Below are 16,079 nucleotides of genomic sequence, written 5' to 3'. Positions count from 1 at the left end.
GTGACTTTATATAAAGCATTCTAAGGTCTTTACATTGTTTGAAAAAAACATACAGACACCAACTGAACATTACGCAGTCTGTGTTTCAGGCCGGGCACGGTGGCTCACACCTGTAATTCCAACACTTTGGGAGGCCAAGGCAGGAGCATGGCTTGAAGCCAGGCGTTCAAGACCAGCCTGGGCAACATAGCCAGACCCTGCCTCTAAAAAATAAAACAGCCAGGAGTGGTGATTCCGTGCCTGTAGTCCTAACTACTCAGGAGGCTAGGCCGGGCGCAGTGGCTCACACCTGTAATCCCAGCACTTTGGGCGGACGAGGCAGGTGGATCACGTGAGGTCAGGAGTTCAAGACCAGCCTGGGCAACATGGTGAAACCCTGTCTCTACTAAAATACAAAGATTATCCAGGCATGGTGGCACACGCCTGTAATTGCAGCTATTCGGGAGGCCGAGGCAGGAGAATCACTTGAACTCAGGAGGCACAGGTTGCAGTGAACCGAGATTGTACCACTGCACTCGAGCCTGGGCAACAGAGTAAGACTCCATCTCAAAACAAAACAAAACAAAATGAAACAAAAAATAATAAAAAACAGAAGTTCAAGAACATAAGTTCAAATTCAAGACCAACTACTCAGGAGGCTGAGGTGGGAGAATTACTTGAGCCCAGGAAATCAAGGTTACAGTCAGCTATGATCCTGCCACTACACTCCCATCTGGATGACAGAGCAAGATCCTGCCTCTAAAAATAAAAAATTTTAAAAAATAGTATATAAGTTTCAAAGCAGTAGAGAAAAAATGGAGTGAAGGAAAGAAAAAAAAACTTTCTATCAATTCGAAATAATGAACAGAAGAATCAGGAAAAGCACACACAGAAAACACCAAACACGATGGTAGAAAGGAATCTGCATCCTGTTTTGGCCAGGTGCAGTGGCTCACACTGTAATCCCAGCACTTTGGTAGGCTGAGGCAGGTGGATAGCCTGAGCTCAGGGTTCAAGACCAGCCTGGGCAACATGGAAAAACCCCATCTCTACAAAAAAAACAACAAAAAAAAAACCCATAAAAATTAGCCAGCTGTGGTGGTGCATGCCTGTGGTCCCAGTTACTTGGGAAGCTGAGGTGGATCACTTGAGCATGGGAGACGGAGGTTGCAGTGAGCTGAGATCTGCCACTGCACTTCAGCCTGGGTGACAAGAGTGAGACCCTGTCTCAAAAAAAAAAAAAAAAAAAAAAAAAGAACAAGAAGAAGAAGAAAAGAAATCCATCTATTTCCAAAACCATAACAAATGCAAATGGCTTGAACTCTCTGGTTAAAGAGCATAGATATCAGACTAGATTAAAAACAAAAGGAAATCCAGCCCTAGGCTGTCTATGGGAGACATGAGGACAGGGATCATGGCCAAGAGGCCTATACAGGCTGAAACCACAGTCGTAGTAGGTAAGTAAATAGCAATGAACCATGACCAAGTCACCAAAGCATGGCAAGAGGAAAGAATGGCACAAAAAGCAGATGAGAGACAGGAAAAGGACCCAGAGTGATGAGCCAGACCCAAGGTGGAGAAGACTGTTCATGATAGTAACTGCTATGGAGAAGTCAGGTAAGAGGAAGTCACAAGATGGGCCACCAGGCAGTCAGGTAAAAGGAATTCACAAGATGGGCCACCGGGCATGATTAGGTGGCCAGGGACCTCTAGGAGAGCCAGCTGGAGTGAGAGTGGGCTGGGGTGAAATGCTCCACTGTTGTTGAGCTGGCAAGGAGGAGAGGGGGAGAGAGGAAGTGGGGACGGAGTGGACTCTTCGTGAAATCCTAAGGTAAAGAGAAGTGACACAGGTTGGGGTTGGGGACGGGGAGAGAGGTGTTTGACTGTAGCTGTAGGTGGAGAATTAAGGCATAGGAGGATGTGGGGTGCCCAGACCTAGGGAGCAAGCCAGTGCAGGACACAGAGGAACAAGCAGTGGGGTTGATGGTGGGCACATGGGGAATGGACCAGGGAAGTGGGCACAGATTTCCCAGGTTGGGGAAGGGATGGGCAGGGCTGCTTCAAGGAGTGCTGTGTAGTGGGAAGACAGGAAGAGTTCTGAATTTCAGAGGTGACCTGCTTCTGGGTACTGGCAAGTCTACAAATGATCTTGTGATTTGCAGCTAGAGAATGGAGCCATGATGGGAAGCGATGGCTTGTGAGCCCAGGGCCCGAGGATCAGACATCACAGAGTGAGATTAAACTGACCAGCACTACCAGCTTCCAAAGGGTACCTGATGCTTCTCAAGGGGCCAGCTTGGACTTGGTCCTTGTGAGGACATTCTGATGTGCCCCAAGTTTAGCCACTGTCTTTTACCAAACACATGCAGGACAGCCTTCCCAGTCTGGAAGCCCGCATCCTTGCTGTCCCACCCAGAATGGGATGGGGCCCAGGATGTCATTCCAGGTACCATCCAGAAGACGAAACCACACATAACCAAGAGTTATCACAAAAGTTATAGTTTCCTATTTAAATGTGAAGGGTAGACATTCCTGCTTTCTGTAGTGACCACTCTAACTTCATTTCGATTCCATATACATAACATGTTGGGGGCAGGGAAAGAAGAAAGGGAAAATAGTTGGGTCGCAATGTGATACACTTATTCTCAGCTTCCCACTACACTAAAAATCCTCACATTTCCAACAGTTTTCTTAGTTCTCCCAGAAATAAACACACAATAGAGCATATGTAGTTAATATCAGAAACTCCTTTACAATGGTGATTGCAAAAGAGACCAACTCACTGTTTTTTTTTTTTTTTTTGAGACAGGGTTTTCAGGCTGGAGTACACTGATGCCATCACAGTTCACTGCAGCCTCAACCTCCCGGGCTCAAGCGATCCTCCCACCTTAGTCTCCCAAGTGGCTGGGACTACAGCTACATGCCACTGGCTGATTTTTAAAATTTTTTTGTAGAGACAGGATCTCACTATGTTGCCCAGGCTGTTCTCAAACTCCTGGGCTCAAGCAATCCTCCAGCCTGGGCCTCCCAAAGTCCTGTGATTATAAGCATGAGCCACTGTGTCTGGCCTCCAACCCACTTCTAATAGTTCTTTTACTTCACTTACATATATATATATATACACACACACACATATATATTATATATAAAATAAAGATAACACATACTGGATAAAAATTCAAATAATAAAAAATGAATGACAGAAAAGAAAAAAGGCCTGTGTACTTGGGGTAGGCACTAGGGATGGGGGAAGGGTCAGGTCTGTGAACTATACACATTAATTAGCAGGTAATAAAAAACAGTTATTTTACCTTTTGAAGCTGCTGATTCGACATATATTTGGCTGTGCTTTGGCTGTAACATCCTTTAATCCCTCCCTTTCAGAATCAACCCCAATTTCCTGTTGCCACCTTACCTCCCTAATTTAAGGGTGCAATTCTTCAAGTGCCTTCTTTCCAATTCTAGAATTTTTAATTTAGCCTTTAGTGCAGCAGCAGTTTTATTTTCTAATTACTTTCTTTGCAAACAAGCATGAGTTGGGCTCAATAGTGATACAGGCTTTCATGGGCTAGCCTGGCAACCTGGAGCTATTCACAACGTGCTTCCTTGGGAAAATCCTTTCTGTTTTACATGAACAACTGGGGAGACGCTTACTTGTAAAGTGGGGGTGGGGGTGAGCCTGTTCATCTGTGCTACCAAAAAGAGCTCACCCCTAGTCCTGCTTGCCCTGTTACCAGGGTAGGCTTTGCAACCAGCGACTCTGGGACCCCAGAGCCTGGGTTCTAACCCTAGCTCTGAGGCTTACTAGATCTGTGACCTCCAGAAAGGTATTCAACCTAAATGAGCTAACAGTATGTGTAGAGTGCTTACAATTATGCCTGGCATATAGTATGTGCTGTATAACAAAAGAGCTGGGTGAGGATAGTCAAGTAAGACATTCGACTAATTCTTAGAGCTGGCCAGTGAAAGCTATGGGTCCTCTTCCCAGAAAAGCGCACACATGTAACCTTCTGCACAGTTTCAAGTATCCCTGACCCTCGAAGCCCACCCACACACTGCAAGAGTCCAGGACCCCCGATTTCAACCCTCTGGTCTTCTCTACAGTAATGTGACAGTCTCAGGGATAAAACTCTGAGGCAATTCTTAAAAGTATTATGTTCCCATGCATGGAACTATTGAGCAGGTGCCTCTCTCTCCCCGTTTTAGGTTCGCTTTTGGCAGAAACATTACACCTTTCTTCCCCAAAGCCCTTTTGACCCTTGCCAGTTTTTCTCTTGCTTCAGGCCAAATCCTCCCAGGGTCACCTTAAGACAATCCCTGTGCGCAGCTCCACACACTTTTAGGGAATTATTCTGATCCTTATCAAAAGCTCTGATGGTTCAGCCCATCTTCAGTGCTTACAGAAGTCAGACCAGAGCATGGACTAGTGTCTGCAGGGTCTCCGCCAACAGCAATACAGGGGTGGGTCACCCTCAACAAGCAGGGAGACAGCACAAACTGGAAAAAGCCAAAGATCAAAGAAGTCACCCCGGGTGACTTTCCCTGGGTCACCCAATGAGCTCCCAGCGAAGCTGAGAACCTCTCATTTCAGTACTTTTGAGTCCATCAGTGTTTTACAGACATTACCATGCATGTGAATTGAAATGCAGATCCAGTAGGTTTGCTGAGAAGCCGGGGGCTCTGCATTTCTAACTCACTACCAGGTAATGCTGATGCTGGTCCATGGACCACATATGGAGTCGCAAGGTTCACATCAAGGTTAATGAACTGTACCACCCTGGTTAAAGCCTCTTCATCCACACTGCAGGTGGCTATTTAAATGCCCTTTCTTCAGGAAAGCTTCCCTTCCCCCTCTCCATGATTACTGGCTTCTATGCCTCCGTACTTTTTCCTGTGAAGCATTTATAACAACTGTAATTAAAGAGTATTTGTGTAATTATTAGTTTAATGCCTGCCTCCCAGGGAGACTGAAAGCTTCACAAGGACAGGACCTGCACAGTGTCTAGCACATCACAGACTGCCAATGAACGAGGAGCTGCTGTGGTCTGGAACAGGCTGGGCCAGCATCCTGGAGTAGGCAGGTAACATTTACACATGTGGGAAACAGCCTCTGGTGGTATCAAGGCCAACAAGGACATTTCTTAGCTTTAAAATTCCCACTAGTTTCAAATATATGACAACTAAACTTTAAGCTGAAAAGCAATCTTTGCCCATAAAAAGATCTCCTACATCTTTATCAAGTGCAAAATAGCCCTGATCTCACAATAGCCACTCTGCTTGAGGAACAGTTAGGCCCCTAAAATAAGCATTCCCTTATAGGCCTCACTGGGTGAACCCTCTTCAGGCACACTCCCTGACCAGCCTCCCTCTGCTGCAGACCCACAATTTCTTTAGTTTTTCTGCTGCTGTCCTTTCAAGGAACCCCAAAGTGCTGAACGCCCAACTCTTTGGCATGGGCAGAGATATATGACCACATTGTTGTTCCTGGGAGGCAAAGTTTGAAGTTAGACAGCCTAGATTTAGATACCAGCTCTGTGCCCTTGGACAAGTTATTTAACTCCTCTGCCAAATGAGAATAAGAATGCAAGAGCCAGCACCTGCAAGGACTAACAGAGACAAATACACAAAGCACGTAGCATAATTCTGGCCTAAGACACATGATTATTATTATTCTCTCTATATCTTGAGTCCAATTCAAACCCTATTGTTTTAGGCTGGGCACAGTGGCTCACGCCTGTAATCCCAGCACTTTGGGAGGCCCAGGCGGGCGGATCACGAGGTCAAGAGATCGAGACCATCCCGGCCAACATGGTGAAACCCCATCTCTACTAAAAATACAAAAATTAGCTGGGTGTAGTGGTGCACGCCTGTAGTCCCAGCTACTCAGGAGGCCGAGGCAGGAGAATCACTTGAACCCAGGCGGTGAAGGTTGCAGTGAGCCGAGATTGCATCACTGCACTCCAGCCTGGTGAAAGAGCGAGACTCCGTTCCAAAAAAAAAAAAAAAAAAAAGTCTAAAAAAACCTATTGTTTTGCACAAGTCTCCACCCAGGGGCTCCACCTCATTCAGGATCCTCTCTTCCCAGCCCCCTCCTGCCTCACCTGTCTAGAGCTTGTTTGAAGCAATGACTCACAGCACAACTCTGCAGCTCCCATCAATCACCTCCCTGTCCCTGCCTGTGTCATTCATGGGTTCCTTCTGGGAGGTAAATCCTTTCCTAATGTCCAGTACATTCATTCAGCAAGTATCTACTGAGGGCCCACTATGGATGAGACCCTATTCTAGGCACAGGGACTCAGCAATGAACAAAGCAAAGACGTCTACCCTCACGAACGTTGTAGTACATTTAACCCACAGACAGATATCAGTTCAGGTCTTGGGTCCTTACATTCCTTCTCTTCTCTCCTAACCAATCCTAAATAAATCACATACAAGTCAAAGTACGAAGAAAGCATTCCAGATCAAAAAATGGTGTGATGTGAGAAAATCCCAATGACTAAACTGCTTCTCTGATTGTTGGACTTTGAAGAAGTCAGTGTTGAAACAGCCTGAATCACCCAGTTCCCCCTAGTTGTCTCACTGGCCAGTCACATCCTCCAGCATAGTTTGTGTAACACATCTGGAAAATTAGGCGCTCCATTTGCGTCTCATGTGTGCAGCACGAGCCCACGGTTTCATGCTGTCATAGATACATTCTTTGAAGTGAGCTTGATTCGGGATCCCCAGCAGTAGCAGAGACAGTGGCCTTGTAGAAACAGCACTGGGAACAGGTTCTGAAAGCTCAGGTTTGAGTGCTGGCTCTGCCACTTACTGTGTAATCCTGGGTACAGAGCTTTCTTCCTGCCTCAGTTGCTTTCATACAATCTCTAAGGTCTTCTTCCAGCTTTGAAGTCAAAGGGCTGGGATCAACCACCGTTAACACCAGACCCAGCACATTCACAGATCCCTTATTTCAACACAATGAGTCCTGCCCTGGGCTAGGCCCTGGCTAGGCCTGAGGAATGGGGGTATGGGACGGGTCAGCAAGCCAGATGATGAGCCTGTGCCAAGCATTAGCACTGGTGGGGCCAGGGAGCCTTCACCTGTCTCCTCCAAGATGCGCTGGACTCCTCCTTTTATTTATTTATTTACTCCCTTCTAGAAAGAAGTTGTGCCTCTTTCCAAACACAACTCTGCTAGAAATATCTCTGGGCCACAAGGCAAACCTAAAATAGAAGTGCAAAATCTCTGGTGGTCCCATTAGTCTCCCTTCCTCCAACTCAAAAACCATTCCAGACCTTGTCTGTCTCCCTGTCTCTAGACAGTGAGCCTAAAATAAGTCTCCCTGGTAGGAAATGCCTGGTTGGAATGGAAATGACCCAAGCCCTGAAAAAATGACCCGCTGACCACACACCGTGGGCTGAAGACTCACCCAGGTATCAGCTCTGAGGAGAAGACAAGCAAGTGAGCCTGGGTCCCCAACTCCCTGCAGCCCCCTCCACCTAGACACAGGCAACCAGGCCAGGCTAGAGAAAGAAAATGTGACCCAAACATCCAATTCCCCCTACCCAAAAGAAAGCAGCTCTATCCCCACGGCACTCATGCAGGAAAGCCAGCTCCAGAAGATCACTGGGGCACCAGATGGGCACCTCTCTGGAGCTACAGATGACCAATCAGAGGCTCTGCTCCGAGACTGGCACGTATCCGGCATGGAATTACCCAGTCCTGAGGGTCAGCTGATAAAACCACCGAGAAAGTATAGAAAATAACATTCTCTTTAAAACAAACGAGAAAGGAATGGCCACTCTAGGTTTCTGAAGTCAAAACCAGATAGCTCCATCGGCTTTGATCACATTAGGAATACATTCTCTCTTATCTAATGAGTTAAGAACAGTTTTCTTCTTCCCTTCTTCCATGTGGCCCCATTGGTTCTCTAGGCCCCCTGAAGAAGACGCAATAGGGACACAGACCCCCAGTACTCTACTTGGCAAAAATGAACTTTGGTTTTACTTACACGTGTACAAATGCAGGACTGAGAGGGCAGCTTCAAAGCTGGCTGAGTGACCCCCAAGAGCACAAAGTCCTTCTCCGCACACCTGTGGAGAGTTTTGTGAATTTCCCAGGCACCCACAGGGACTAGTTATGTACCCTGCAAGTCGATACCGGCCGGGAGTTCCCATTTTGCACAGCAAGAAAGGTGCTCAGGGTGCCCTTTGCAGGTGGGCACTCGGTCTGCAGCTCAAGGGTGGGCCGTGACGTTGCTCCCTCACTGGATTGCCCAGCAGGCTCCCTTCAGACCCGGTAGGATGAGCACCTCGAGGTGTCCCTGTGATCCCAGCACTTTGGGAGGCCAGAGCGGGCGGATCACGAGGTCAGGAGTTTGAGACCAGCCTGGCCAATATGGTGAAACCCCATCTCTCCTAAAAATACAAAAATTAAACGGGCGTGGTGGCGTGCGCCTGTAGTCCCAGCTACTGGGGAGGTTGAGGCAGGAGAATCGCTTGAACCCGGGAAGCGGAGGTTGCAGTGCCACTGCACTCCAGCCTGGGCGACAGAGCAAGAAAAAAAAAAAAAAAAAAAAAAGAAAGAAAGAAAGAAAGAAAAAAAGAAAAAAGAAAAGGCACCCAAGATACTGCTACGACTTGCCCTAACCGTCTCGCAAAGCCTAGAGATACATGAATGACCCTTTCGGGTTAGTTAAAATCCACACAAGCACCTCCCTGGCCTCTTAAATCTTTCCAAACTACAGCTCAGACTGGAGGGAAGCAGTTGCAGCGCCCATAAAAGTCATCTTAAAAGGCAAGTTGGAAAAAAACCCGATACGCACTAGTTAGCAAGTCCGCGGTGAAGGGGGCGGTGGCCCAAGGGCCGGATCTGCGGGATCTGCGCGCCTAGTGTGGGGAGACTGGGGCTGCCCCGTCGGTCCCCGAGCCCGCGCGCCCACCTGGTAGCCTGAGGGCCCCGATCTGACGCCGGTGATCACGCCCCACAGCTCCATCCAATTAGGAAAATGACCGCGAGAAGACGGAGAGAAGGCGACGAGGAGGAAGGGGGGGCTGAGCCGCGGGAGGCTCAAGACGGGCGGTGGGGACCCCGCCCGCCACCCCCACCCCCACCCCCCACCCCCACGCCCCCAGCCAGCGAGCGCTGGTCCTGAGTCCCCGGCCCGCGGCGCCCCGACGCCATCCAGGCGGGGGTCCCGCGGCGCCCAGCTTGCGGCGGCCGGTGGCCCCTCGGGGACGCCCCCAGCCTCCCCAGCGGCGCGCTCAGCTTTCCCCCACCCCCGGCCGGCTGGGACGCGCAGCAACCCCACCCGCTCCGAGAATAAAGTTTGTGGGCAGCCGTAGGGGCGGGGCGGCGAGGGGGTGAAACTTTGAGTCCCGGGCCGGGTGTGGGGGGGAGCGCACCCAGCACCGGGACACCCACGTGCGGGCCCGAGCGCCGCCGCCGCTGTCGCCTCCCGGGCCTCCCGCGCCGCCGCCGCCGCGACGCTTTCCTTTCATTTTTGCTTCTCTCTCTCTCTCTCCCTCTCTCTCTCATTCGCGCGCTCTCCTCCCTCTCGCCCTCTTTGCTCGCTCCCTCCCTCTCCCTTCCCCCTCCCCCTCCTCTCCCTCCCCCCCACCCCCAGACGCCATCTCTCCCTCTTTCCCCGGCTCTCCCTCTCTCCCTCCAGCTCTCCGGCATGAGGGAATGTGGAAGTGAAAGGAAAAGACGACATGTTTGCAGCGCGGCGCGGGCCTGCGCGCGGCCGTCCCCAGGGAGAGGCGGGGGGCGGGTCGGCCGCGGCCGCAGCGACCCACCCCCGCGCCCCCCGCGCCCCAGCCGGCCGGCCGCCCGGGGCTGCGGGGCTGGGGCTGGGGCCGGGGGCCGCGCGGGACACTCACCCTGGGTCCGGGCGCGGCTCCTGCGCTGGGGCCCTCGGCGGGCCGGGCCGGGCCGGACCGGGGGCTCCTGACTGCCCACCGCCCGGGCTGCTGCTGTGCGCCCGCCGCCCGCCTCCACGCGCGCCCGCCGCCTGCTCCTGCCGCCCTCCCTCCGGCTCCTCTCTTTCTCTCTCTCTCCCCCCTCCTCTCGCTCGCTCTCTCCCTCGCGCTCTCTCCCTCCCTGGAAGAAGGGAATGAGGCAGGGCTGACGTGAAGGGATGCAAAACAGCTCCTCCTAAGCCAGCTCGCAGAGGAAGAGAGAAACAGAAAAGCAGCCCTTTTATCTCTCTTTTGTTTTCTCACTTCCTTCCACCCCCAACACCCCCCTCTTGTCAGCCCAAGTTTTCTTTTCTCTTTCTACCGCAGAGGATTTTTCTTCCTTTCTTTCTCTTTCTTTCGGTTCAACTCTCCCACTCGAATTGAAAGCCTGAAGGGTTTTCTTTCTCCTGTTTTTTTCTTCCCTCTTTTCTTCCTTCTTCCTCCTTTCTTATTTCTCTAAAAGGGTTTTGTTTGCTGTGGGAGTTTCGTTTGAAAATCAAGTCACGCCTTTTTTCCTTCTTTTCTTTCTTTCTCTTTTTTTTTTTCTCCTCTCAGCAGAAAAGGGGAACAAAGATTAACTGAAGCGGGGGAGAGGGGAGAGGCAGAACCTCGCTTGGAAATGGGGGGCCCGGCCCTGTCCGGTACAAAGGGGGCCCGGGGGCCCTGCGCCCCGCCCCCCTCCCCAGGGAAGCCAGGGGCGTCCTCTGGAGAGGAGAGCCGGTGGGGGTGTGGGGCACGGGTGCGGCTCCTGGGCGCCGGTTCCTTCCGAAGTGCGAGCGAGGGCCGCCGAGCCCGCCCCCTCCCCAGCCAGAGGTGGCAAGCTGGGTGTGTGTGCTTCACTTATGTATTTTTAAAGTAGGCAGATGGGCTTGGAACAAACATCCCCGCAGAGCACTGAACAGCAAAAGCCTTTAAACAGCTGTTAGCAGAGCCCTGGACGGCCTGACTCGAGGGAGCGGCGCGGGCTCCGAGCGCCAGGGCCTGGGTGGGGAAGGGGCTCAGGGAAGCTGCTGGGATCGGCGGGCTGGCGGGGTCCCCGAGCCCAGGGCCTGGGCCTAGGTCCCGGGGCGCAGTGTTGGGGGGCGCCGAGGCGTGGCCGCTGGCAGCGCGGCCGTCAGGTCCCTCTCTGCTCCCTGAGGGGCCGCGGGGTTTGGCACAGCCTGGCCTCCCTCCAGCTCCGGCGCAGGCCGGACACCAGGCCTCCAACCTTCAGAACACCCGCCACCCCGAGCCATTTCTCGACTCCGACGCAGGGCGGGTCCGGAGCCCTCGGACGGAGCCGGGCAGTGCCGCCAGGAAGGGTCAATTATTCATGGGGCGCCCGGGCGTGCTCCCAAGACCTGCTCTGTCCTCGGGTTCTCCGGAGGACTGGGGAGAAGACGGGGGAAAGTTCCCAGAGCAAAGTTGGTCACATTTCTCATTTTCCCAAGTAAGTACTGAGCACCTGCTGGATGCCGGGCCCTCGGACTGGGGCTACAGTAGGGGAAGAAACGTGAAGTCTTGGTGGGCCCCGAGAGCAAACGCAGGGAACAATGCAGGGGAAGCTGCGGCTCAGGACCAGGTCACCCGGAGGAAGGAAAGCCTGGATCCTCTCCCCTCCCTCTTCCCTTCCTTCCCTTCCCTTCCTTCCTCCCGGCTGCATCTCCTTGGCTCCACCCCTTCTCCTCATCAATTCCTCCCACACTTCCCTGCTCTCCCTGGCTTTTCACTGAAGGGTCCCTTCTCCCAGGGAGGAGCAGATGCTGAGCCCCATTGTCTCTCCCCCAGTGACTGCAGCCTCCTGGGGACAGGACCTGCCACTCCTCCCCCCTCCCCCCAGCCCTGAGCCCTGGGCCTTCAGAAATGAGAGCCCCAAGGCCACGGCCCCTCACCCCACCCTAAACCAGCTCCTGGTGCTCTGAGCTATGACTCCAGTCACTCAGAACACATTTGTCTCTGACTAGGAGTGAGAAAACAGTAGCCTGAGAGTTTGGTTCAACAAGAGGGACACCATGGTTTTTTAACAGCAGCACCCTGAGCCCCCAATGACCCCAGAGCCTTTGCCCAGGTCCTGCAGGAAGCCACATTTCCGTCATCACCTGCATCCTCCCACTTAGTACACTCAAGCTGTATCCTCCAAAAAAGCAGAATGCAGCTCTTAGAGCCAATCATTCATTTAACAAATGCTTACTGAGTAACTACCCTGTGCCAGCTAAGGTGCTGGCTGCTAACAGCAAGAGGCAGTCCTTGCTTTGGCCTTTGGCTTTGCAGGCGAAGGAGCAAGAAAAGAAGACAGGCAACCGCAATGCCATGCAATACAGGCAATAGTGAACCAAGGAAGCTCCTAAGAGGGTACTTAGACTACGGTGGTCAGGTGTGGCTTCCTGGAGGAGGTTGTGTCTAGATTAGGCTGTGCTAGCCAAATGCATGGGAGAGAACAGTCTGTCCAAAGGCCCCAGGGCAAGACAGCACATTATTACAGGTTCTTAGAACTGTCAAGAGTTGAAGTGTTCACTGCAGCTTAGAATACGAGTGGGTGGGGGGAGAGTGAGGATAGAGCACAAGTGGGAAAAAGGGGAGGGTGTCAGGGAAATGTTCAGATTTTAGCCCCTCCCACTTGCTAACTTCATGAACGTAAATGAATAACATAACTTCAGTGAATAACTTAGACTTAATTTCGGGACATAGAAAATGCAGGTAAGGGCCGGGCGCGGTGCCTCACGCCTGTAATCCCAGCACTTTAGGAGGCCGAGGTGGGCGGATTACAAGGTCAGGAGATCAAGACCATTCTGGCTAACACAGTGAAACCCTGTCTCTACTAAAGAATACAAAAAATTAGTCAGGCGTAGTGGCGAGCGCCTGTAGTCCCAGCTACTTGGGAGGCTGAGGCAGGAGAATGGCGTGAACCCAGGAGGCGGAGGTTGCAGTGAACTGAGATTTCGCCACTGCACTCCAGCCTGGGCGACAGAGCAAGACTCTGTCTCAAAAAAAAAAAAAAGAAAAAGAAAAGAAAAGAAAAGAAAATGCAGGTAAGAAGACCCGTGGATTACAGAGACAGTGTCTTAGTTTAAGGGCCGAGGCTTACCTGCTGCATATTCCTGGGCAAGTCAACCTCTCTAACTTTTCTGTAAAATAGGGATAAAAATACCTGCTTCACAGTTTGTTGTGAGGCTTAAACCCCACACCTAGCATGGTGTTCAGTACATAAGCACCAATCCTTGGTAGCTTTTATTTACTATTACTACATATCAGGGAGTGACTGGGTAGTGCCCCGACGACCTGAAAATAAGATTATGTTCAGGGTTGAAACCAGAGTGACTCACCACACCAGAAACACAATGAGGCTGAGGGGGAAGCATTCCTTCAAAGATGACCAGTGTCCCAGTGGGTGGCTGGGACTGGTGACCACCCACATCTGATCAAGATGGACAGGTGGCTTCTCAGGAACATGACCAGAGCTTGATGACTGGTTACCAAGGCCCAGCCTGATCAGCAGAGTTGTAGCCTGCCTGAGGAACAAATAGGAATCAGGAGAGGATGGGCCTCATGAAATCCAGGAAGGCCCCTGGGAGCGGGCACCTGGCTATGTTTGCTCAGGAGAGAGAAGTAATCACAGAAGTTCGCACTGGAGGAGCAGGGGAGGGGTAGGGGGTGATTACTGACTTCTCCACAACCTTATTTAAAGCTCCCAAAACCTCTTAGTCCTTTGGTTGGATTATTGGTTCTCCAAGTGACTTGCACATGAACTTGGAAGCAGTTAAATGCCCTCAAGGATCCAGGCAGATACCACAGCTCTAGCTCCTGCTTTGTAAACATTTTATCCTTCTATTATTTCTTTTGTGAGTGGGAGTCTTGCTCTGTCACCCATGCTGGAGTGCAGTGGCATGATCTTGGCTCATTGCAACCTCCGCCTCCTGGGTTCAAGCAATTCTCCTGCCTCAGCCTCTCAAGTAGCTGAGATTACAGGCATGTGCCACCACACCCAGCTCATTTTTTTGTATTTTTAATAGAGACGGTGTTTCGCCCTGTTGACCAGGCTGATCTCGAACTCCTGACCTCAGGGGATCTGCCTGCCTCGCCCTCCCAAAGTGCTAGGATTACAGGCGTGAGCCACCACGCCTGGCCCTCTGTTATTTCTTTACAACACAAGTTCATTGTGAAAGAATTTGAAAATCAACTAAGCGAAAGTGAGAATGAACCCTATCTAGAAACATTTTGGTATATATCCTTGGACATTTTATATCCTAGTAGCTACATTTAAGTGCACATAATAATAAAACTGTACAAAGTCAATATCATTAAATGATTACTATATGTATAAGTATGTTACTTTTACAAAATTAACAAAAATGGCATAACACTACACCTACTGAATTGCAACTACTTTCACCCAGTATATGTCACAAATTATCTCATGGTCTGTAAACACCCACATTCTTCTTTGGATACAAGGTCTTGCTCTGTCACCCAGGTTGGATTACAGTGGCATGATCATACCTTATTGCAGCCTTGAGCTTCTGGGCTCAAGCCATCCTCCCACCTCAGCCTCCCGAGTAGCTAGGGTTACACTGTGTGCCACCATGCTCGGCTGTATTTTTTACTTTTATTTTTTGGTACAGACTGGGTCACACTATGTTGCCCAGGCTGGTCTTGAACTTCTAGGTTGAAGCAGTCCTCCTGCCTCAGCCTCCCAAAGTGTTGGGATTACCAGCGTGAACCACCTCACCCAGCCCATATTCTCATTCTTAGTGAATGATATTATTTCATGGTATATGTATCTTAATTTGTTTAAACAAATTATTAGACTCATGGGATATTTGCAGGTTTTTCGCTTTTATGAACCTGCTTTGATAAACATACCTGTACAGCCACCTTAGTGTTAGGCTGGGCTAAACATTTTATTTGAGGTAGGTGTCATTATCATTTTACAGATGAGGAGGCTGAGGTACAGAAAAGCTTAAAAACTTGCTAAGGTCACTACCTTGGAGAGTCTGAGCCAGAATGTGTAGCTAGGGTTTCCCTTTGGGAGGTCTCTTTCAGCATCTGTTTTCCCCTCTTTAGAGTCCCCTCCACTTTCCCCACCAATTTCCTCTCTTCCAGATTACCTCCCTGTGAGAACCTGTCTGGACAGGTGACCCACTTCCTTCTGTGACACCTTTTTAACTTAAACAGTGTTGGGAGGGGTGGAAGCTGATAATAAATGATGTGTAATATATGATACAGTATTTTGTAAATTTCAAAGCCCGTGTGAATGTTAGAAGGTACAGTGAGGCCCTAAGCTTGCAGACATCACCATTTAGCCAAATCTCCTGACTTGCCCAAACCCAGCAAGGAATCCTCCAGATTCACACCAGAGAAAAAGAAATCAGCTTTTTGATACAGAAGTAGTAAATGGAGGCCTCCCCTGGGCGTTTCAGAAGCCCCAAAGCTGCCTCCCTAGAGCTGAAATTCAAAGGTAGGTTTATAATTATAAGGTTTATTAATCCTGATTTCCCTGATGGAGGATACATTCCTGCTGCAGACCTTTCCAGGATGTTCTAGCCATCTCTGAAAATTCCAGGAATCTTGTAAGCTGAGAAAAGGGATGAAACACAGCTCTTCAATGTTTCAGTCGACGTGTTCTCGACTAGAGTAACTCGCTGAGAGATTAGCAGGTGATTATTAATATCTGCTTCTTTCATTGCCAGAACCAAGCAAACATTTTAAAAGATATTTTTGGCTTTGCAATATCTAATATTCGACTTTTAATATCCAGACTCCCAACAGGAATCCAGCCAATGAAAGGCGAGGACTCCGGGATTCAACTAGACAGGCGCTGCAGAAAGCAGAGGTGGACCTAGGGCTCCTAAAAGGCTGGTCTTAGCAGAAATGGCATGGGGGTTGGGAACTGGTAGAGAGTCACTGAGAGCTAAGCTCTAAGTGCCCACAGAAGATGCACTGGGCAGCAATTCAAAATCCTCAGAAGGACCAGGTGCAGTGGTTCATGCCTGTAATCCCAGCACTTGGGGAGGGCAAGGTGGGCAGATAACTTCAGGTCAAGAGTTCGAGACCAGCCTGGCCAACATGAAACCCTGTCTCTACTAAAGATACAAAAATTAGCCAGATATGGTGGCACGTGCCTATAGTCCCAGCTACTCAGGAGGCTGAGGTAGGAGAATTGCTTGAGCCTGGGAGGCAGAG

General features: G+C 50.5%; 1 protein-coding gene across 4 annotated transcripts in view; it reads right to left on the bottom strand.

Moving 5' to 3' along the window:
* Nucleotides 1-10,564, bottom strand: part of ZNF710 (zinc finger protein 710) — an 81,509-nt gene extending 70,945 nt beyond the window's left edge. The window contains exons 1-2 of one of the 4 annotated variants that reach the window (XM_030931194.1): nucleotides 9,843-9,959; nucleotides 7,973-8,054 (exon numbers count right to left, since the gene is read on the bottom strand). The gene's annotated coding sequence lies outside the window, so the exon portion shown is untranslated. Of the gene's footprint in view, nucleotides 1-7,972; nucleotides 8,055-8,785; nucleotides 9,026-9,842 lie in introns of those variants that run through there. The other 3 variants (XM_030931193.1, XM_030931192.1, XM_030931195.1) reach the window with 3 other exon arrangements.
* Between the last annotated feature and the right edge of the window lie 5,515 nt (nucleotides 10,565-16,079).

Source organism: Rhinopithecus roxellana, chromosome 5 (assembly GCF_007565055.1).
Source record: "Rhinopithecus roxellana isolate Shanxi Qingling chromosome 5, ASM756505v1, whole genome shotgun sequence".
Classification (NCBI taxonomy): domain Eukaryota; kingdom Metazoa; phylum Chordata; class Mammalia; order Primates; family Cercopithecidae; genus Rhinopithecus; species Rhinopithecus roxellana.
This window is presented reverse-complemented; position numbering and strand designations above follow the sequence as displayed.